We start from the raw sequence: 22,085 nt of genomic DNA, 5'->3' as shown, positions 1-22,085 counted from the left end.
ACAAAAGGGGTTCAAAGATGCACTGGCTACACAGTAATTTGGTTTCCTGTCCCAACAGCATGCCCAACTAGGTTGGGAGGTTTGAAAGCCCAGGAGAGGTGATAAGGCACTCTGAGCACCCACCTGAGACTCGCTCCTTGGCTTAACCAGAAGGGTGGAAAGAGGAAACACAGTACCTTTGTCTCTGTGTAGTCCACAAGCATCTAGTTCTTTCCTTGGATGCTCTGTGAGAGTGAATGTGAATGTGAAAGCACTATGTCAGCTGCAGAGGGTGGGGAGGACGGAGGTATGAACCTCCTCGGACTTTTGCAAGAAACTGCACAGGGCGATATGTCATATAAAAATCAGTGTTTTTCATGATCCTTACTGCTTCCTGCTTGATAGAGCTGACACAGCTTCACAAACTGCAGAAGCCACATGCTCTGCTTTTTCCATGCAACAATTCGGCCTCACATTTGATTCTGGGGGGAGCAGAGTTTTGGCAGCTCTTCAAATTCAAGTGCAAGTTTGAAGCCAGGGAATCCAGAGACCAAGTGATGCTAGTGGTAAAGAACCCACCTGCCAATGCAGGAGACATAAGAGACTTGGGTTCAATCCCTGGATTGGGACGATCCCCTAGAGGAGAGCATGGCAACCCACTCCAGTACTCTTGCCTGGAGAATCCCATGGACAGAGGAGCCTGGCGGGCTACAGTCCCTGGAGTCACAAAGAGTCGGACACGACTGAAGTGACTTACCACACAATCCAGACACATCATGATAATCACAACTTTCATTTTATTGAACGCCTGCCATGGGTCATCTTCTGATCCAGGTGTTTTAATACGTATCTCCTTATTTAGTCCTCATGACAGCCCTGGTGAGATTGGGTTTTCTCATCTCATTTTTCCAGAAGGGAAGTTGACGTTCGAGCTCTTACCTGAGGCCACACTGTGGACAGAGGCTTGGGGGAGTGTAAGCGCCTCACGCCTCACCTGACCATGGCATCTGTGTAGGATCCACACTCTCCCCGCGCTGTAGTGAGAGTGTGTTCCAAATAAGCCCAGCTCGATTAGCCTAAATTTTGCAACATTTCTCTCTATGTTCCTTTTTGACTCCTACTTTGTGGGTTTCTCTAAGGCTCGCAGAGAATGTTACTGGATTAGAGACTGGAATTGCTCCATCTCCCAGTGTATCATTCAACCACTCAGCACGTGATCTCTTCTCTCCTTTTCTTCTGAGTCCCTCCTCTCTGACTAGCCAAATCATACTCTGAAGACTCCTTTATTACAAGCAACAAATTCAAGATACTTTATGCATATAAAAATTTTTTTAAGAAAAAGAATAATGGTTTATTCATAAAGAGAATGCATTGGCTTTTGGAACTGAAAACAGAATCTGGCTTCAGGTACAGGTTGATCAAGGTGCTCAAAGGATACCATCAGGATCTGGTTTCTCTATCTTTTGACTCTGTCCCCAAATAGATTTTCCCTTTGGGGCTGCACTATATTTCACCTCTTAGACTCAAAGCTTCTGGGAAAGAGGGAGTATCTTTGTGCCAACATTAATTTATTCATTCAGCCAACATTCAGGGAGTATTACTTTGTTCCAGACTTTTTTCCAGGTGCTGAGGATTCCTGAGACAAAACAGAGAAAAATTCCTGCCCTCCTGGAGCTTACAGTCTGGCTGGGTAACAGACAATACAGGGATTAAGAAATAAACATAAAAGATGTCAGGTGTGGCAAACGTGACGAAGATAAACAGACAGAGGCAAGGAAATAAAGAGGGACTATTTTCTAAAAGTTGGGAAAGGCCTCTTAAGGAGGTCAACTATTAGGAAAGATCTACACGAGGCAAGCTCTGTGAACAGTGGGGAGAGGACTGTGCCAGGCAGAGAGACCAGAAAGCGTAGAGGCAGAGTGGAAGGACCAAGCAGTGTGATGTCAGTGGAAAAACAGGAGATGAGGGTGGCTGGGGATGAAGGGCAATGGGAGAGAGGCTGGAGAAGGTGGGTAGGAGCCCCATCAGGTCGTGGGAGGGACTAGAGTTTTATTCTGCCTGTGACTGAGGGGCCACATGCTCATTCCTGGATCTTTACTGAGACGGACGACGTGCGATCTTGACGGGCTGAGGTCTGAACTGAGCAGGGGGCAGCAGTGGTTCTGCAGAGAAACACCCGGTGCGCCAGCAGGAAGGGAAACGGACTCCAAATGGCTGAAAGAGGAGGCCCCTCCAGCAGCCCCCGAGCCTGCTCTCGAGGGTCACCTCCAGGAACCCGCGCAACGCTCACCCCCCCCCTCCACACGATCCCTGCAGACACACAGGTGGGGCCGGCACCAGCGACACAAGGCTGTCCCTGCCCTTTGCTCACACGTCTGTGTCTGGCCTTCTGTGATGGATTAGGAGCTTGCAAACAAGTGCCCTGGACCAAATCCAACCACAAAGGCTGTTTTTGTCCAGCCCCTGAACTAAAGAGGTTTTTACACTACACACACACACACACACACACACACAAGAATATGTGACAAAGACCACACTTGGCCTGCAAATCCTAAACTGTTTCTGATCTGGTCCTTCTGCAGAATAAATTTGCTGATCCTAAGGCATTGAGGGAGGGCCTTTTGTTCCATCTCTGTGTCTCTAATGGGATAGGTTCCAATGGCAACGTCTGATTGCATCAGGCTAGAATCAGTCCTCTCTGATCACTAAACACATGGGGCACATGGAGAATCCAGTTCTGCCAGCCAGGTTTTCCTACAATAGTCACAGTAAATGGTGGGTTCTTACAGGTAAACAAGATGTCAAATGTTTGTTTCTGCACAGCACCCGCCTGCTTCTCTGCACCACAGGAGCCTTCTCTCCATTTGGTGATGCCTCCCCCCAACTCTTAGCACCTGAGTTTCCTGGGGCATCAGCCCAGGTTCCAGAAAGGAGTTCTAAACCCACTAAGCCAATGAGTTGAAATTCTGTGACTTCTGGCAAAAAAAAAAAAAAAAAAACACAACTCGATGGAGGTGGGTTCTCTGGTAGGGATGGTGGCCTACCACCATCTTTATTGGCCTGGGAAGTGGAAGGTTCTCAGTGCTGACCCCTGGGGAAGGAACCCCAACAGAGGAGGGCAGAGCTGAGAAATGAGAAGAGGGAGCCTGGTGGCGGCCGCAGCCCCCAGTAAGTGGCTGTTTGTCATCCAGGCTTCTCCTCTGCCCAGCTGCATGACTGGGTAGAAGGACCACAGAATTCATTGACCAAATCAGACCACTTCTGAGAGTAAATGGCATGCTCACGATCATTATTTGGGAACCATCCCAGGCAAAGCTGCATGGAGAGTCACCCTGGAATAGAACTGGGCCAACTGCTTAAGTCTCTTTATCTCAGACTCTTCATCTCCAAAGGGACGTGACGACGACTTAATCAAGTGATACATGTAAAGTGCTTTGAAGACTGCCAGGCACATCTTAAACTACTGACATGTGTTAGCTATTCTTGCTGATGATGCTGTTTTTGTTACTGTTTGTCCTAGAACATCCTTAAATTTCCTCCCATACTTAGAGAATTTCCCAACTTACGGGCTCATGTTTCCCCAAATGAGAAGTCACAAACATACTTTGCTGCACTCTGCAGGATGCAGGAAGGTGACCTGGTTCAGTGAGTTAGCTGCACCACACTATCCAGAAGCTGGTCACCTGGAGAAGGTGCCACACTGATCCTTGTTGGCAAGAGGCCCCCGGGACACACAATTTCCCCCTGGCATCAATGTGGGGGTCCCAGTGCTGGTGCCTGGGCTCAGCTGCCGTGGCCCCAGGAGAGCGGACACCGGTCTGTGCTCTGATGAAGCTCTGCAATGCAACTTGAGTTTCACTCCTGATTTCAGATCCACCAAGTCCTTTTTGTTTTTCGCTCTTCCCAGACATCCCATAAGCCACATAAACCTTTTACATTTATATTAGATTGATTTCTCTATTAGATTGATTTCTCCTGGCCCAGTTCTATTTGTAACTAATGAATAACTGATTAAAAAAAAAAACAAAACCCCTAGATCCAACCAAGCCTGCAATCCTCCTCCAAACTTTTCAGTTAAACAAGCCATCTCCCCTTGTCTTCTAGTTTAGTTTAATTTTGGATCTCTACCATTTGTAGACAATGCCTGCTACTAGCACATATAGCTGCTATCAAAATTTGGGGGAAAACATAGAAAATTAAAAACCATAGTTCTTGTATAAAACCTTAAAATGTTCCCCACCCCACTATGTCATATGTCTGTTTTCATTCAGCCATTTAAACAGAGTCCCTCGCTACCTACCTTTTGAAGCCAAAGATAGACAACAAGGGTCTCCTATTTTTCTACTGCTATTTCCCAATTTCTGTCTTAGGAAATGCAAACTAAACTGGATTGCTGCCAGCAGGTCTTCAGAATAAGTGGAATTCCTGTGTGTGCTTTGAAAGGCAATTGTCTCCGGAGAAACCTATCTTCTTTCCCACCTTGAACTTGTGGTTCCCTGATATCAGAGTGCTTTGTGAACACATAAAAAGGAAAAGAAAACACAGCATATTCTTGCCATACATCCTCCTACCCTTCTACCCACCCACCCCCAACTCCCTATAAAAAGTTCAGCCCTGAGAAGGGCTGGTTTTCTGAATACAGAGCTTTGTGAAAAGCCTCTAAGACATATCGTCTTATCAACACCACCAGATAATTTATTTAGGTATGAATGAAGTTTTCAGCCCATGAGAAGGAAAAAAAAAGTTAACCATCTCTGGAAATAAAATTACCATTCACACTCAGAGTTTACATTTCCAACATTATTTCCATGTGCCTGTCAGAACTGGGAGGAGGAGGAAAAAGACTGAGCCTTCAGACCACAATCTTAGCTGTCCTACATTTCTACGGGCGGGCAGAGCTTGACGCCACCTTTGAGGGAAGGCATTCCAGGACCATCCTCCTGCAGGGATCTGGGATTTCATTCTGGAAAGTTAGGCCATATCTAGATGAGCATGGGGCCTGTGGGAGAATCTTCCTCCTTTCTAAGGGAAATTCAAGTCATGCTTTCAGAGACATCAGTTTGCCTGTGTGACTTTAAATGCCATTTTTAAAACATTATACAATGAAATTGACCTTTTGTAGTGTACATGTCTATGAATTTTAATATATGCATATGTGTTGTGTAACCCTCATCATAATCAGGATAGAGAACAGTGCTATCATCTCCCCCCACTAAAAAAACCCAGCCTCCTGCTAGTCCCTTCTAGTCATAATTTCTCCCTCACTTACAGCTCCTGGCAGCCCTGTGCTGTTCTCCATCGTGGGTGTTTTTTTCCCCTTTTCCAGGAAGTCATATAAATGGAAATACACAGTAATTTTTGAGACTCTTTTTTTCCCATTCAACATAATGCCTTCCAGATTCAAAGCAGTTGCTCTGTATATCAATAGTTCATTCCTTTTATTCCTGAGTAGCGTTCCATCATGTGGATGTATAGGCTATTTAACCATTAGCTCGCTGAAGGGCATTTGGGCAGGTTTCCATATTTTTGCAATTATGAAGAGAACTGCTATAACCAGTGGGGTAGAGGTTTTTGTGTGAACATGAGCTTCCTTTCCTCGAGGGGAAATACTCAGGAATGGCATTGCTGGGTCATCTGGTAAGAGTGTGTTTAATTTTATAAGAATCTAAAAAACTGCTTTCCAGAATGACTATACCATTTTCCTTTTCTAAATGGAACGCAAGAGTTCCAGTTGCTCCACAAGCTTTTATATATATACATACAAACACTATATATATATATGTGTGTGTGTCTGTGTGTGTGTGTGTGTGTGTATAAAGCTTGTATATTAATACACTGTATTGTCAAGTTTTCACAACAGCCACTCTAACAGATGTGTTGTGGTATTTCACTGTGGCTTTAATTAGTACTTCCCTAATGGCTAATGACATAGAAAAGTTTAGTAAGTGTAGCAAATGTCAGAGAAACCAGCTCAAACTAGTTTCATAGTTAATAAACAGTTTCGTTGTTGTTGGCTGGGTAGGGTTGGGTTTGATGCCCATAAGAGAGAGGTCCAGAGGTAGCATGCCTCATGACAGGTCAAACTCAGGATCTTAAACAATTTGGTTTCTCTCATTCACCCCTGCTTTCTGTAATGTCGCCTTTATCCCTGGACTCTATCTTCCGGCTGTTCTGGGTTCTCAACAGGAGGCAGCAGAATTGCTCCTGGGAGTCAGAACACAGATCTTCACACAAACTAGCAGAATAAAGGGGATCTCATAGTATCTAATACACAAGTCTTAAATTTTTTTATCCTTTTGCTAGCCCAAATTGAGTTATGAGTCTATTCCTAATCCAATCATCAAAACCAAAATGGCAGAGTGTGCCATTTGGCATAAGCTTGCACAAGCAACCCCTATGGATCTGATTCTGGTATCAGTACAAACATGTGTCTGGGAATATAGGAGAGATAATTTTTCCAAAGGAAAATCAGAGTATAAACAATGGGAGAAAGGATAGGTGAACAAATGTTCTGGAGCTAAATCATTTAAATTAATTTTAAATGCAAACCTTAAAAGTACTAACTCTTCCTTACTTAATTATTCAAAATGATATGTTGTTCACATAGGCAATACGTTCAGAGGTTCAGACATCAGGAGTAGCTTAAGATTCTTCTCCATTTAATCTTTTGTTTTTCATGTTGGTACCTCTCTCCTCCTCCTCCTCCTCCTCTCCTCCTTCCCAAAATGGCCCAGCATTTCTGAGGTTCAAATCACCAATTCTCCCATATTTGACCAGAAGGTGACATAGCCAAGGAAAATCTGAACTCTGTCCTGATTGGGCCACCCTGAGCCTACTACATGCTGATTGGCTTAGGTGTGGTTTTGGTGAACCAATCATGTGGGAAAGAGGATGCTATTATATTGCTTAGCTTGGAATGTTCAGTCCCAATGTCACTAGGCATGGGGTCATTTTCCGTGAGACACATGGGTGACTTGGGAGGAGGGTGAGCATGACCAACCCCGAGGTTATTGCATGGCAGGGGTATGGGTGGCCAGAGACTGGGCGGGCATGGAAAATATCTACAAGACCCACCATGGAACCCACATCTTTCCAAAGAATAGAATGAGTCTTTTCCATTTGTCATTTCCACAATATTCAGTTAGTGGCACTTGGCACTCAATCAATTTTTGATGACTGGATTAACAAGTTAAAACAATCTATAGGGAATAAAATTCTAATCACATTTAAAACTAGGATTTACAGTCCTAGGGCTAATTCCAGTTATAGGCACTGTAACTGAGAGACATATTTGCTATAGCTGTGTCTGTGAGCTGTCAAAATATTTTGAAGTTAAGTAATAATTTGGTATCTATTAAGATTCTATCTTCAAAAGTCTTCTTTTCAGTGAACACAGAGCATGGAAGACAAGGCAAACCAATGTGAAAGCATTCACTTTATATCATTTTATCTCAGCTTCTAGGCTAAGGGCTGCAATACATTGACACATGCCACAAAAGTCAAAACTCAGTTCTTTGGAAGGAAACAGATGATCCTTTAAGACACAGAACCTGATGGATAATTCTGGAAGTTAATGCTGTGGAGTCACAAGAAGGGTGAAAACCCTTCACAACTCGTGATCAAGGTGAGATTTCAACAGAGTCCTATGGAGGAGTAAGATGACCCTAAAAGTCAAGGATGGTGTTGGAATTGGGGTGAGGGGTCCACAGCCAAGGCTTAGAGTCAAGTAAAAGGAAGGGATGTTGCATTAGGGGACCCCAAGATCATTGTCAGTCTTGCTGATTCAGGGGTAGGGGGTGCAGTGGGAAACGCTCATACGACCCCGAGTATAACTATACTAAGGGCTGTGATTTATTACAGGAAATCAATACAAAGTAAATCAACAAAGAGAAAAGGCACATGCGATGAAATCCCAAGGAAACCAGGAACAAGGTTCCAAGAGTCTTTCTCAGTGGAGTCACGAAAGTCTCCCTTAATTCCTCCAGCAACAAGATGTGACAACATGTGTGCATGTTGCCCACCAGGCAAGCTCATTAGAGGCTCAGTGCCTAGGATTTTTACTGGGGACCTGGCCTGGGGCAGCCTCTGCCTAGCATGCACCCACACCCCAGACTCCCAGAAGGAGAGCAGGTGTTCGGCATAAACTATACTGTTTTGTATAAACAGTTTAGGCACAGGGAACCCCTCTTATCAATCAGAGTGTTGAAAACCCTCCCCACATCCAAGTTCCCATACACCAGCCAAGGGCCAACCCTGCAAGCAGGGATTTCAAGAGAGAGCAGCCAGGCCTGCTATGGCAACTCTCTTCTGCACAGATGTTCAAGAGTTCAGTCTTTAAGGTGGTCTTTCCACATCTCTAATCATGGAGACTTGGCATAATAATAATTAACACTCACTGCTCCTGTCCTCTGCCAATGATTGGGTGAGTTATTGCCTTTCTCTGAGCATTCGTTTATTTACCTGAAAACAAACAAGATTAAGCACAAAGTGGCTGAGCCAAGTAACCCAGGCAAGAAGTGAGAACACCTGTTGCCCGCAGGGGAGACAGTGAGCATTACCTTCCGCCCCTCTTCCTCCCCCAAAGCCCCTGCTTTAATGCAGGGGGATCATCTAAGCCTGTCCAGGCAGGAGCAGGATTCCATTCCACTCACCGCGTCCCAGCCTGGCCTCAGAAGGTCACGCAGCCAAGCAAAGCTGGAGAAAAGGGCTGGGAAACCAGCAGGCTATATAACGTGCCTTCCCTGGTGGCTCAGGTGGTCAAGCGACTGCCTGCAATGTGGGAGACCCAGGTTCAATCCCTGGGTCGGGAAGATCCCCTGGAGAAGGAAATGGCAACCCACTCCAGTACTCTTGCCTGGAAAATTCCATGGATGGAGGAGCCTGGTAGGCTACATACAGTTCATGGAGTCACAAACAGTCAGACATGACTAAGCGACTTCACTTTCTTTTTTTCAAAGCACTTTACGGATGTGCACCTGCGTAACCTCATGTTTCTCCCGAAGATCGAGGGACAACTCAGATACACAGAGACACATGAGTCTCTCTAGTGCAGTGCTTAATATCGAGAGTGATAGAAATGCATTTGCACAATAAACAAGTGCATTCATAAATAAATGCCAAAATGAATGAAGCCTGGTTTTGAGCAGAGACATGAACACCGCTTCCCTTGGGTTCAGCAGAGCAGAATCTGCAAACGCAGTCATTTCTCAGGAGTTGCCAGCCCAACTCAGCAGCTGACAAGAAGCGCTTATGCCCACATTCACAGGTCCATGGGGCCACCACAGCTCAGCTATCTTGGCCAGGCTCTACGGGGCTTGCTCCACGAGCTGAGATGGAGCAGCCATCTGGGTACTTTCTTCTCATAGCTGATCCCCAAGAGCAAGAGCAAAACAAGCTGCGGGAGCACATTGAAAGCCGTTGGTTTGTCACTTTCACTGACGTTCAGCTGGTCAAAGCAAAGCACTGGGCCAAACACATATCAAACAGGGTGTGAAGGAAGCACTTCCCACTCACACGGTGATGGGAAGAGTGAATATTTGCTAAACAAGAATTCAAATTATCAACTGAGCCATAGCACCTAGACACATATATGGATGGTAGAATCTGAAATATCCTTGTGAAGGAAAAGAAAAAAATCATAGTGGCAGTTAATGCAAACACACCTACAGCCATCTGTTTAATAGCAGCAGCCTCAAGTCTCAGTGGCAGCAGGCAACAGCCCCCAGGGGCTTCTAGACCATTCCAGGATGGAAGGTGCAAGGTCATTGCTCCACCCCCAGCAGGTGGATTCAGCACACATTTTAACTCCAATTTCAATGCAAACAGCAGCTGCTGTTGTTGCCTGGGGACCCCTATCTTTTTACATGTTATTGTAGATCAGTTACCTGCCGCTGCAATAAAGAACTCTCGATGAGTTGTCTAGAATTTTTAAATCAGTGCTGCAGAGAGGCTGGCAGAAAACCCAGGCAAGCTCCCTGTCATAGGTGATTGATGCCAGACTCCAGCAGGCAATTATGAGGTCCCAGCTTTGTGAAACCAGACCCGGCCCCATACCACAGCTCAGAGGAGGACGATTGCTTCTCTTGCAGGTGAAGTCAGCGGTGGGTGTGGCTGAGCAGCAGGAGAGCTTGGAAGGCGTTGGACACACATCAAAGCCGGATAGGATTCACCTGTATCCACTGATGTTCAAGAGAAAGCACCCCAGCTCTCTTTAATGCTTGTTTGGCACCCAACTGCATCCTTACCCTTATGCAGTGGAAGGGACATACAGGGATGGTCAGGTACCAAATGGGCCATCATCAGATTGAAGTGCCCAGGCCCCTGTGGGGGTCATGACGATTTTTCCAAGGGTTCATAGACACAGACGGCCCTAAGAGGGCCAGTTTCCAGACCCTCCCCTTAACTCGCGTTGTATTTGCCACTTCCTCCTTCACACATGTCCTTCTTCCACTATGTAAAAAATAAGTTTATCAGTAGGGATGCCAACAGGAAACAGAAAGTGCAGTCAAATTGGGTTATTTGAGGAGTGTTTAATAGAGGAAATATTAATAAAGGTGTAGGTGGAGTAAAGAAAGCTACAAAGGATTGTGCCTCCCCTTTGGGCTGGTGGAATCTTGAGTAGGGTCAGGGAAGAGAGGCTTTCTAGAACATGGAGACAGGGTGTGTAAAGTGCAAATGAGCTGTGGCCTTCTGGAGAAAATGCAGAGGCGCCCTGAGTCACTCCGCAGATGAACCCTGGGCATAAATACCCAGCCAACCTTCTCTCTTCTCCTCCTCGCTTCCACCAACGCTGGGCTCCCCATTGGATAAACGCAACCGGAAGCCATAGGAGAAGGGAGCCCATTGATTGGTCCATGCAGTTAGCCCAAGGCGGAAGGAGGGTAGAGAGAGTGGGAGATGAGAGACCCCTCTGAAAAGGCATCACCCATCCTGAATCTTCCAAAGATGCAGTCCCCTGCTCCTGCTGCAAGGAAAACAAAAAATGTCCTTGAAGGCTCTAAGAAAAGGCACGTTTAGAAATGCTCACCTGCAGTGCAGAACGTGAGCGTCTGATAACCAAGTGGCACATCTATTGTATAACAGAACCACCTCCTTTTACCGAGTCAGACTGTTTTCAGTCCTTCAGTGTCACAGAAATTGGAGAATCTAGTACCAATGTCAGTTCAGAGATTGTCAACACTCACAATGTAATTTTTGGCATATAACTTGAAAAGAGACCAAACGATTGCACTGCAGACAACAGAAGCCCTTCCAAGTCCATCTGTTTGTTTTCCTGAACAGTTCTCAGCGCTGATACCGAGAAAAACAAATGGTGTGAATGCCATTGATGCTGAAGCCTGTCTTTTTAAAATAATAATATTCATTCATGAATATATTCAATGAAAAGAGTCCCACCTCTCATATTAAGAGAAGTGTATCCCAGAGTATTTTACTTTTTTAAGGATTGATCAGTCTTTATCACAAACATGTTTAAGTTGTTTTGATCAGTATATTCTGCTGCCTGGGTAGCTTAGCTGGTACAGCATTAGACTTTTAATCTGAGGGCCCAGGGTTCAAGTCCCTGTCCAGGCACCATAAATAAATAAACAAATGTATTCTACTAATCACCATGATGATAATTGAATTTAAAATAGTTTATTTTAAAATTTAAAGACTTGTAATCAATGAAAAGCATTTTAATTTCAATTTTTAAGCACATTTTTTTTTTGCCGTGATAGGTGATAAAGTGATTAATAAAAGAATTTCAAGAATAAAAATATATATTAAGACTAAATTTCTGCCAGGAGTGTACAAGTTGATGGAGAAAAAAGAACAGTGCAGAATCCTAAGAAAGCAAAGCTTGTATATGTATTTTTTTTTTAACCCATGATGGTGGATGTTGAACCAGAATGGAATTGAGCTTCAATGGACTACTTTTGGAAGTTACATTATAATTTTCTTTTAAAATGCCAATATATACATGTCAAAAATTATATCCATTTATGTAAATTTTGTTTACTTATATATAAAATAAATATTTACTCTATTTTGAGATTTACTGATATATTAACACTCTATATAATTTATTTGCCTATGTGCATGCTTAGTATCTTCAGTCATGTCTGACTCTTCACGACCCTATGGTCTGTAGCCTTCCAGGTTCCTCTGTCCATGGGATTCTCCAGGCAAGAATACTGGAGTGGGTTGCCATGACCTCATCCAGGGGATCTTCCCAATCCAGGGGATCTTCCCAACCCAGGGATTGAAACCTGAGTTGAGTCTCTTATGTCTTCTGCCCTGGCAGGCAGATTCTTTACCACTAGTGCCACCTGGGAAGTGCATGTAATTTACTTAATTATATTCAAATATGTATTTAAGCCTATGATACAAAATTTAGACAACTTTAAAATGTAAGAGTATGTGAGAAGTTCCATATCAGAAGTGCAGAATTCTTCACACCTCTTCTGATTGTCACGCTAAGAATGCTACTAATTATGAATATTTTAAAAATATAGTTTCAAAGGTATTAACAGTGCTCTTATAGTGAAAAACAAGGAAAGTGAATGTATAACAATAGATTAATGATTACTACACATCTATTTAATAAAATATGTGATCAGTTCAGTTCAGTCGCTCAGTTGTGTCCGGCTCTTTGCGACCCCATGAATCCGCAGCACGCCAGGCCTCCTTGTCCATCACCAACTCCTGGAGTTTACTCAAACTCATGTCCATCAAGTCATAACTAGACATAAAAAAATTGTGAGAGTATGGATGGGATTTTCAAAGTGGGAGGAGGTGCTGCAAGATGAGTCTGCAGAATCAAGCAGGGCTCAGGTATTTTGAGGGGCCTTGTTTGCCCATCAAATGCTGGGAAAACAGGTAGAATCCATCCAGGATGGATGGCACATCACAGCTGCCTGATGACAAGGTAATAACATACTGTCAGAGCAGGGGATTGCTGTGGATCAGGGTGATCACAACTGATGTCCTAGAGGAACAGAAATTAACCCAGGACTTGAAGGAAACTTGAACTGCATCTGAGAATATGGAGGAAAAATTGCCAGGGGAGTTTAGAAAGAGACAGTGGCTTGTGGACCCTGAAGTCTCTTCATCTGCCATCAGATCCACCTGTGGACACACAGCTACTCCCAACTATAACAGCAACAGTAGGAGTAGCAGCAGTGATATTACAGGTCTATATTTGTTGAACACTACATTTAGGCATTGGTCTCAGATATAGAGGTATGGATTCTAGGATTCTAACCCCTATTCTCAGCCACTATTCCACACTGCTTCTCTTTCTTATCTCGGTACTGCTCATTCATGCCATCATCCCTTCTTCATTTCATTCAATAGGTAACTGTTCCAGCCGACTGTGAACTGATCCTTTTAGATATAATTTTCTTTCTTTTTTTTTTTTTCTTTTCCATTTATTTTTATTAGTTGGAGGCTAATTACTTTACAGCATTGCAGTGGCTTTTGTCATACATTGAAGTGAATTAGCCATGGATTTACATGTATTCCCCATCCCGGTCCCCCCTCCCACCTCCCTCTCCACCCCATCCCTCTGGGTCTTCCCAGTGCACCAGGCCTGAGCACTTGTCTCATGCATCCAACCTGGGTTGAGATATAATTTTCAAGATATCTTAACTTGGTGAGTTCTCACCTGCTCTGATTTCCTTGTAGAACCCCACTCTGGTAGGGTTTGATTCTCCCTCTCTCCCTCGGAAGGATGCTGCCTTCCCATCCCAAGCCTTGGAAGAGAACCACCCTCTCTCTGCTCTCCTCTCCCGCACTCTCCAGTCTCTACCCATACCCAGCTCCCACAGCCAGCTTATCCTGGCCAGTCCTTTGACAGTCCACCTTTCTCGGATCCCAGAAATCTCTTCCAGCCTGTCAGCCATCCACTCCTCCATCCATGGAGTTTTGCATTGTGCATCCAATCAGAGTGCACACTGGCTCTGCCTGTTACCTTCTGAACTTCCCCGAGATTCCTAGCTCAATGGCACCCATTGTGATGAGATTTGATATTCCATTCAGCTAGAGTTTCCCCCCAAATGAACAGTTCCTTAAACAAGATAAAGATGTATGTCTGCCTTATATAAATGTGGACAGTCGAGGGTGAGTACAGTGACTCCCAAGATATCAAGGGCTCAGGCCCCCTCTGTCTTATTGCTCTGCCATGCTCAGCATAAGGCTCTAGGTGCTTGATTTACATTGGACACCTGAGTCTGAATTTCAGCCACAGGAAGAAGAAAGGAAGCAGTGCAGGGAGGGAGCGCTCTCTTTCCTTAAAATGTTTCTCAGAATTTGAACACAGTACTTAGGTTTACATCACACTAACTAGAATTTAGTGATGTGGCCACACCTACTGGCAAGCTGAAATAGGAAATGTAGTTTTTCTCCTATGTGGTTTTGTGCCAAGCAAAATATCTGGGCTGCTAATACAAAAGAAGGAAAGCACAGATATTAGGGAAGAACCCCCAAAGTCTGCCAAAGCACGTCTCTCTTCCTTCCCCCTTGGACTGGATCCATTTCTCCAGCCCAACCCCACACCTCCTGGTCCCATTTTTCCATGGATCTTAAGGACCAGGGCACAGAGTCTCCTTGTCGGTGACCAGCCCTCTTTCCCAGCCCCCAGGAAAATCCTGTCTTTACTAATATGATACAGCTTCCCAGGGACTTGTCCTCTGACTCATCTAGTACTCATGAATCCGTGTTTATGACAGGCTTTCCATTAATCTACAATCCACCCCTCACACTTTGAAGCAAAAGTTAAATTTTCTCTGCATAGTCAACAATACTTAAAACTTCCTTACGAGGGGAGATCTCACAGCGCGGCCCAGTGCGGTGGAGACAGGTATGGTGAGGTTGACACTGCCTGATGGAAGCCCTTGGGTGGCTGAAGCACCAAGAACATTGCCCTCTACGTTCATCTCCACTGGCAATCGATTCTGCACGAGAAACAAAAATAAGTCTTGATGTGTTAACTGCAATTTGGGGGTTACTTGTTACCTTTCCTGACTGATAGGAGGCTGGGGCAAGGAATGAGGTTAGGATACTGGCTTGATCCTAAATTTGCAAAACCTCACACTTGCCGCTTGGAGTGTGTGTCCCAGATAGATCATAGTAAACAGTTGCCTAAAAATGATTTGACTTGACCTTGGAAATATTTTTCTCAGCATTATATTGATGCATTGAGAACACTGATAGATGCTATGAGGGCGCTCAAGGATCCTTCTCTATATTGTTCCTTGAAACCACTATTCATTTAAAAATAATAATGTAATAATTAAACACATTTCATTTTAAATGAAAGAAAATTAAAGATTAATTAATAAACTCAAGGACTCGGGTGTTTACCAGTTTCTTAAGGACCAACTCTTATTGCGGCTTAATTAAGAAGCTCAGCTGTGATGCTATTAAACAGGTTGACGGAGCCCCAGTTGATTCAGGGCTGCGTAGAGACACAGCCTTTATTAGTCTTCTCCGCTTCTATGGAAGCAAAGTAGGTTTGTGTTCCACTTGGGGACTAATCCATTTGTCACTGCGAAATCTCTGAGGACAGGGATGTCCATTTCAAACCTAATTTGCAGCTGCCTTTTCATCTTAGTGGTTTGGGAATGGAATTTATTTGCTTCGACCCTAGTATATTTTGGTTCCCCCATGCAACTATCGAGTGCCCGCAGTGAAATTTCAGTGGAGCATTAACAATTTGTTTTCTCCAATACCAGTTCCATCTGTCAAAGTGTTGCACCCAGGCCCATAAAGAAATTCCACTCTTCCCCCCTTTGTAATGGTTTTATGCAAATAACATCCAAGGCTTAGTTCTGTGATGATGATTTCAAGGAGAAAGAAACCTGGAGGAGAGAAGGAAACAGAAGAAAGCAGGAGAAGGGAGTGACTGATGGAGGAGGGGGAGGGAGAGGGAGGAAGGGAGGGGGGAAGAGGGAAGTGGGGCAGAGAGGGGTCCCGGGGAAAGCAGAGAGTACTGAGGGGGAGGGCGGGGAGGGAGCAGTGTGGCGGGGAGGGGGTGGGGGGGAATGCACTTTCTAAGAGCGTGTGGGCCCTGACCTTCAAACTCCATACAGCAGTGTTCCCGACTGACCTACCTGGAAACGCTCCCACCGCCCGCCACCCCATCTCCCCTTCACAACTGGCCTTGCTCAGTTTAGAAGAAGTAGTGTGATCTTCACCCACCCAGAGTCTATCCATAGTGCCTTGCTTCAGGGCTGGCAGGGCCCCCCAGAGTTTCAACAAGGGGTATCTGTAACACTGGGGGCTGGGGCAAGTGTCCTTTCATTTAAGACGTCCTGATCCCCTTCATCTGCCTCATAAGACGTGTATTTCCAATAAAATGTTGCTTTGATATTTAATAATTATTTATCCAAATGTGTTATATCAATCACTTGGGTGTTGCAAATTGCAAAGATAAATCTGATTCTAAACATAGTTAATTCATAAGTAAAATCATTTATAAGATAAAAACATATTGAAATAAGATAAAAATTATCAGGGAGGAGGGGAAGAGATCGTTCAAGGAGAAAAGGGAACGATCCATAGATTTAATGGTTAAGAAAAATGTAATGTATCCTTTTGAAAAGAATGTGGATATTAAACAACATGCTATTTAGTGTGAATTAGATACATTTTGAAAGATGATATAACTGTTTTATTGCAAAATATCAACATGTATGCTACTCTGTCATTTACACAACTTTGTTGTTTTGTTCCTTGCATTCGACTAGTTTTTCTAGGAAAAGCTGTTTGCTAAGAACCCAAGTCTTTTGAGCCTCTTCTCTGTACTTTTCTTCCATGACTAGAACTGGTTTTCTCTGTGGGGCTAATTTTTCACTCTGAAAATTTGCATTTGTATCAATTCATGAGAATGGTGCAAAGAGGATGAGAGAGAAGCCCAGGCCTTTCTGGCATCCAGAGCCTGAACAGTGAGTAAACAGGCCTCAGTCAGCATCCCCAGGGCCTGGCCCATCCACTGGCTCCACTATAGGAAATTGGGGTTCATGGTTCCGTGCCTCACAAAGCTACCCATTGCTGCCTGTCATGGGGTGTGGTGGATGCAAGTCCTGTTCACTGAATATTTCCTGTCTCTTCCCAGGCTCTTCCCCTTGGAAGCTGTGTGACTGACATTGCCTGTGACACATGGGAGGAAGTGGTAGTGTTCCTCTTGGGCAAACATTTTAAGCCATGCCTCCTTCTGCCTGCTACTAGAAGGAAGTACCACGATGGAATCTGTGAGCCTGGGTCAACATATAAAGAGGTCCCAGCTGACCTTAAGGTGACAGTGCAGCCTTCATGAGAAGGAACTGTTTCTTCTTTTCAGCCACTGAGATTTTGGTCTTGTTTGTTACCGCAGGGAGGGCATGGCAACCCACTCCAGTATTCTTGCCTGGAGAATCCAATGGGCACAGTAGCCTGGCAGACTCTGCCCACAGGGTCACACAGAGTCGGACACAACTGAAACGACTTAGCATTAGCATTGTTACTGCAGCATGACTTCACCCATCCTATAGCAAGAGTCATTTGCAAATAGCCGAAACTTCAAATGTTGAATCTGTGAAATGCAAAGCAATTTATATTCAGATCATTGTTGTAACCATTTCATTTCCATCTACAAAGCTTGCAGCCTTTCATCAAGAGGAATTTTTGCATCTGTCTTCTTGGAATAAATTCTACAAACAGATATGTTTGCATTCTCTCCTCTGATTTGCCTTCAGAAAGGACCCAGGAATTCACCACAGTGATAGTTAATTTTACATAGCAAACCACCTGGGTCATGGGGTGCCCAGATATTTGATTAAATATTATTTCTGGGTGTGTTCTTGAGGGAGTGTTCAGATGAGATTTGCATTTTAAATGGGTGAGGAGAATAAGGCAGATTGCTTCCCTAACATGGATGGGCATCTTCTAATCCACTGAGGGCCTGAATAGAGCAAAGAGGTGGAGGAAGGAAGGCTCTGCTCTTTATGCCTGATTGCCTGAGTGGGGATGTGCCTCTTCTCCTGCCCCTGGACGAGGGCTTAACCATTAACTCCCCTGGTTCTCGGGCTTTTAGACTCAGACTAGAACTATGTCTCTGGCTTTCCTGGGTCTCTAGCTTGCAGATGGCAAATCAGGGCACTTCCCAGCCTCCATAATCATGCAAGCCAATTCCTTACAATAAATTTTATAAACACACACACACATACACACACATCTCCTATTGGTTGTTTCTCTGGAGAGGCCCAACTAACGTAACTACCTTGTCAGTTTTGCCACTTCCCATAGATTCTTGAGCATCGGTTCTGTGATTCTTTATTCTTGCCTCCTATGACTTTTGTGATATTTTTTGAAAAATCCCATTTCCTACTCTGACCCAGGGTCAGAGGCTCTCATCTATAAGGAAGCCTGGTGTCCATCAACACTTGCTATCAAATAAGAAGGTAAATATGAAGGTCTTTCTAACAGAAACACCAAGTGCAGCTCAATGGAGACGAGGCAAAGTGATTTATTAGCCCAGAAAACTCAGGGAAACTGATTAGTGAGTCAAAAGGCACAACCCTCACTGTTCCACTAAAGCCCGAGCAGACACAGACACCATCCTGCATGTGCCAGGTCACTTGATGAATGGCCTGCTCTGAACACTGGAGCAAACCTTTGCTCCTTTAAGTGAACCGAGCAGCGCATTTACTCATTTTTTTAAACCTCCATTTAGACAATGATTTTCTTGATCAATGGTGGAAAAGCAACTGAGATTCTCACTTTGTAACTGGAAAGAGCTTTTTCCCTCCAGGCATGTAAACGTTTCCCCACCTATCTGAGGTCTTGGCAGGTCCAGAGGTCCAGCATTCCTCAAAGCTGAAGGAAACCAGAGCACCCAAGCCAGCATCAAAGTCCTGAATGACGTTGGCCTCACCTCATCATTAAGCCACACATCGTCACATTCCAATGACTCTGGCTTTAATTTTTTTTTCAGTCTCTTCACTGTTGGGCTCATTAAAGCTATCTTAAGTCACTTGTATGTTGCCTTATAGGGACAGAGGACACCTTCTAAAGGAATGACAGGAGAGAATTGGTAACTTGAGGATTCTTCTTGCAGAGCCAGCTGAACCCAAGACTGAATAGTTAGTAACCAGCTATCCAGGATGACATTAGAGATCCTGTAGAACCCATTGCCATGTGTTTGCAATCCTATGGATCACTACTTCTGGGCTGGGTTACTGGGCATCATATAACTGGGAGATTGTACCAGTCAGGACCCTTGACTGCATGCAACAGAAAACTGGAGTTAGATTACTTTAAATTAAAGGAATTTACAGCATCAGATAACTAAGAAATACAAGGAATAGTTTGTTAGTTTAAGGCACAGTTGGGTCTAGACGTTCAAATGATGTCATCGGGTCCTGACTAATGTCTCCTGGTCTCTTACTTCCTCCTTTCCCTCTCAAGTCTGTTTTTAGAAAATCTCTGTCATACTGCAGGACAGACTAACTCCAGTGGAGAAACAGTCCATGCCTCAGTCGCAGAAACCATGACAAGATTCTCATTGCACCTCATTGGTCCTACTGAGGTCCAGGGCAGCCTACCCTCAAATATGCTTCAATGGCATATTGACTGTTTGCAAATGAAGTTACTTGAGAAATAGCTGGTGGAAAAAAATGACCTAAAAAACACTGACAACCCCCCCTTTCCCTCAAAATCAGGAAATAAATCTCCTATGTGAAGGCATTCTCCCTATACCAGGAGGAAAGACAGCATCCTTATCAACAGAGTCAGGGATTTCATGGCTAAGAAAGCTGCATAAACAAACTCTGTTACTTCCGCATTAGTCTGCTACCCCAAGCACCAGCCCCTTCCTTAAATCGTCACAAATAATTGTTTCTTTGTATAAAAATGATTTACAAACAGCCTGCTCTGGTCACTTCAGGCACCCCATTTGTCTGAGACCTCGGTGTGTAGGAGTTAAATTGGTTTTTTCTTCTCCAGCTAATCTGTCTTGTGTCGATTTAATTATTAGACCAGCCACAAGAATTCATGGGGGTTGGGGGACGGGGGGGGGGGGGGGGGGGGGGATAGTCCTCCCTTTCCAACAGTCCTGAGTTGTCACCAGCCCATCCCTAAACCACTCAGAGCTGTCAGAAAAGGAAAGCCCTGATGTCCTAGTCCACCTGACATGAAGGGCCTGTCAAGCCATTTGACTGATGCTTTTCTAGAGGAGTTGGGGTTTGGATAGTGGAAGGTGGTGCAATGGATTCTGGATTGCCAAAAAAATACTATAACTTACAAAAATCATATTCATTAAAGAGACTGATAAACCGAAGTGGGATATACAGAAACAAAGTTTCCCTATCCTGTCTGAAGGGAAATCCATGAACTAATTCACCTGGGCTGACTACTCATAATAGGTACCTGTGACCTTGGAAAGAGAAATCTCCTAGAGTTGGGACACAGAGAAAGAAATCTGGTCCATAAAAAGGAATAAAAAGTCCTAAGGTGGAGTAGTCACCAAGATGGCAAGTACTAGGGAATAGAGGCAACCAGCAGGACGGGACGGAGATGAGTAGACAGGTATCTCCAATACAAATAACAATGTAGCAATAATGGACACCACCCCGGATACAGGCCTTGCTGCGTGCCACTACCCCAATCACTCTGCATGCGTTAACACATTCACGTCTCAGGACAGTTTTATGATGGTCACATTGTCCTTACTTCCGTTTTATAGGTAAGACAACAGGAATGCTGAGGGCATTGCCTAAATTGCCCAGAGTCACAGTAGTGGTGGGGACACTGAAATTTGAACCCAGGCAGTCTGTTCCAAAGTGCAATCACCCAGAAAAGGAAATATTTTCCCCTAGGTGAGGAAAACACCCCAAACCAGAGAATCAAGATGGTGCTGCTGGAAGGGGATGCTGAAACTTACTAGATCCACTTCCTCTTCATCACAGGTGAGGAAACGGAGGCCTGGATATTTTGGCCTCTCTACCACATGCGGAGTTGGGGAGAATGCCTCCCTTCAGCAGTGAGCAACAGAGAATGCAAACCAAACTTGTTTCAGCAAGAAAGGAATTCGTTGGCTCCTAAAACAAAACATTTAAGTATTGTGCTGGTTTCAGGCATGGCTAGATTCTGAACTCAGTTCAAAGAGATTCACTTTTCCCTGCTGCCTTGGAGCAATCTCCAGTGTATTCACTTCATTCCCAGGTTCCAGGTGGCAAGCTGGCTGCGGCAACCCAGCCTCATTTTCCAAGTTCAACCCAGCAAAAAAGAGCGGGGGAGCTTCCAGGTAAGTCCTGAGACTCACTCTGCTTGGGTCACCTTAGGTCCTGTGCTCACCCCTGGTGAGTCACTGTTGCTGGCCGCACCACGTGTACATTGGCTTCTCTATAGAAATGCTACCTGCTGATTGGCTTAGGTTTAGAAATGCTACCTGCTGATTGGCTTAGGTTTAGAAATGCCACCTGCTGATTGGTTTAGGTTTAGAAATGCCATCTGCTGATTGGCTTAGGTTTAGAAATGCTACCTGCTGATTGGCTTAGGTTTAGAAATGCTACCTGCTGATTGGTTTAGGTTTAGAAATGCTACCTGCTGATTGGCTTAGGTTTAGAAATGCTACCTGATGATTGGTTTAGGTTTAGAAATGCTACCTGATGATCAGCTTAGGTTTAGAAATGCTACCTGCTGATTGCCCCAGCTCTGGATCTTGGGCTTGCCCTCTGACTCCCAGATCCTATGGATTGAAGGTGGGGAGCAAAGATTTTCCAAATAAAAATGGGGGAGGGGTTAAGAGTGTTCTGTTACCAGAATAAAGTGATAGAGGTGCAGGGGTTAAAAACAACTATTCACAATACCCAGGCTACTATGCGAGAAAAGTTTGGTTTTTCTCTTGTATAACTTGGAAGCAATCAAAACACGTGTAACCCACAATGACCTCTTCCAGAGTGTCATCTGTGTCTTTCAAATTCATCTGTTTGTCTTTGGAAAATGCGTTTGAAATCACTGACCTATGGTTTATGGGGTCTCTTGATTCACTGGATGGAGGAGCTCTCCAGCTACTCCTAATGAGTTCACGTGTTGCCAAGGTCAAGCCACACATTTATTTGCCTTAAAAGAAGGGACTATTCCTTCTG

General features: G+C 44.4%; 1 non-coding gene across 1 annotated transcript; it reads left to right on the top strand.

The window, feature by feature from the left end:
• Positions 1–11,477: 11,477 nt before the first annotated feature.
• Positions 11,478–11,550, top strand: TRNAK-UUU (transfer RNA lysine (anticodon UUU)). The gene has a single exon. It is a non-coding gene; the product is annotated as a tRNA-Lys (tRNA).
• Positions 11,551–22,085: the final 10,535 nt, after the last annotated feature.

This window comes from Odocoileus virginianus, chromosome 9 (genome assembly GCF_023699985.2).
Source record: "Odocoileus virginianus isolate 20LAN1187 ecotype Illinois chromosome 9, Ovbor_1.2, whole genome shotgun sequence".
In the NCBI taxonomy this organism is placed as follows: domain Eukaryota; kingdom Metazoa; phylum Chordata; class Mammalia; order Artiodactyla; family Cervidae; genus Odocoileus; species Odocoileus virginianus.
The sequence above is the reverse complement of the archived record's forward strand: the minus strand, read 5'-3'. Positions and strand labels throughout refer to the sequence as shown.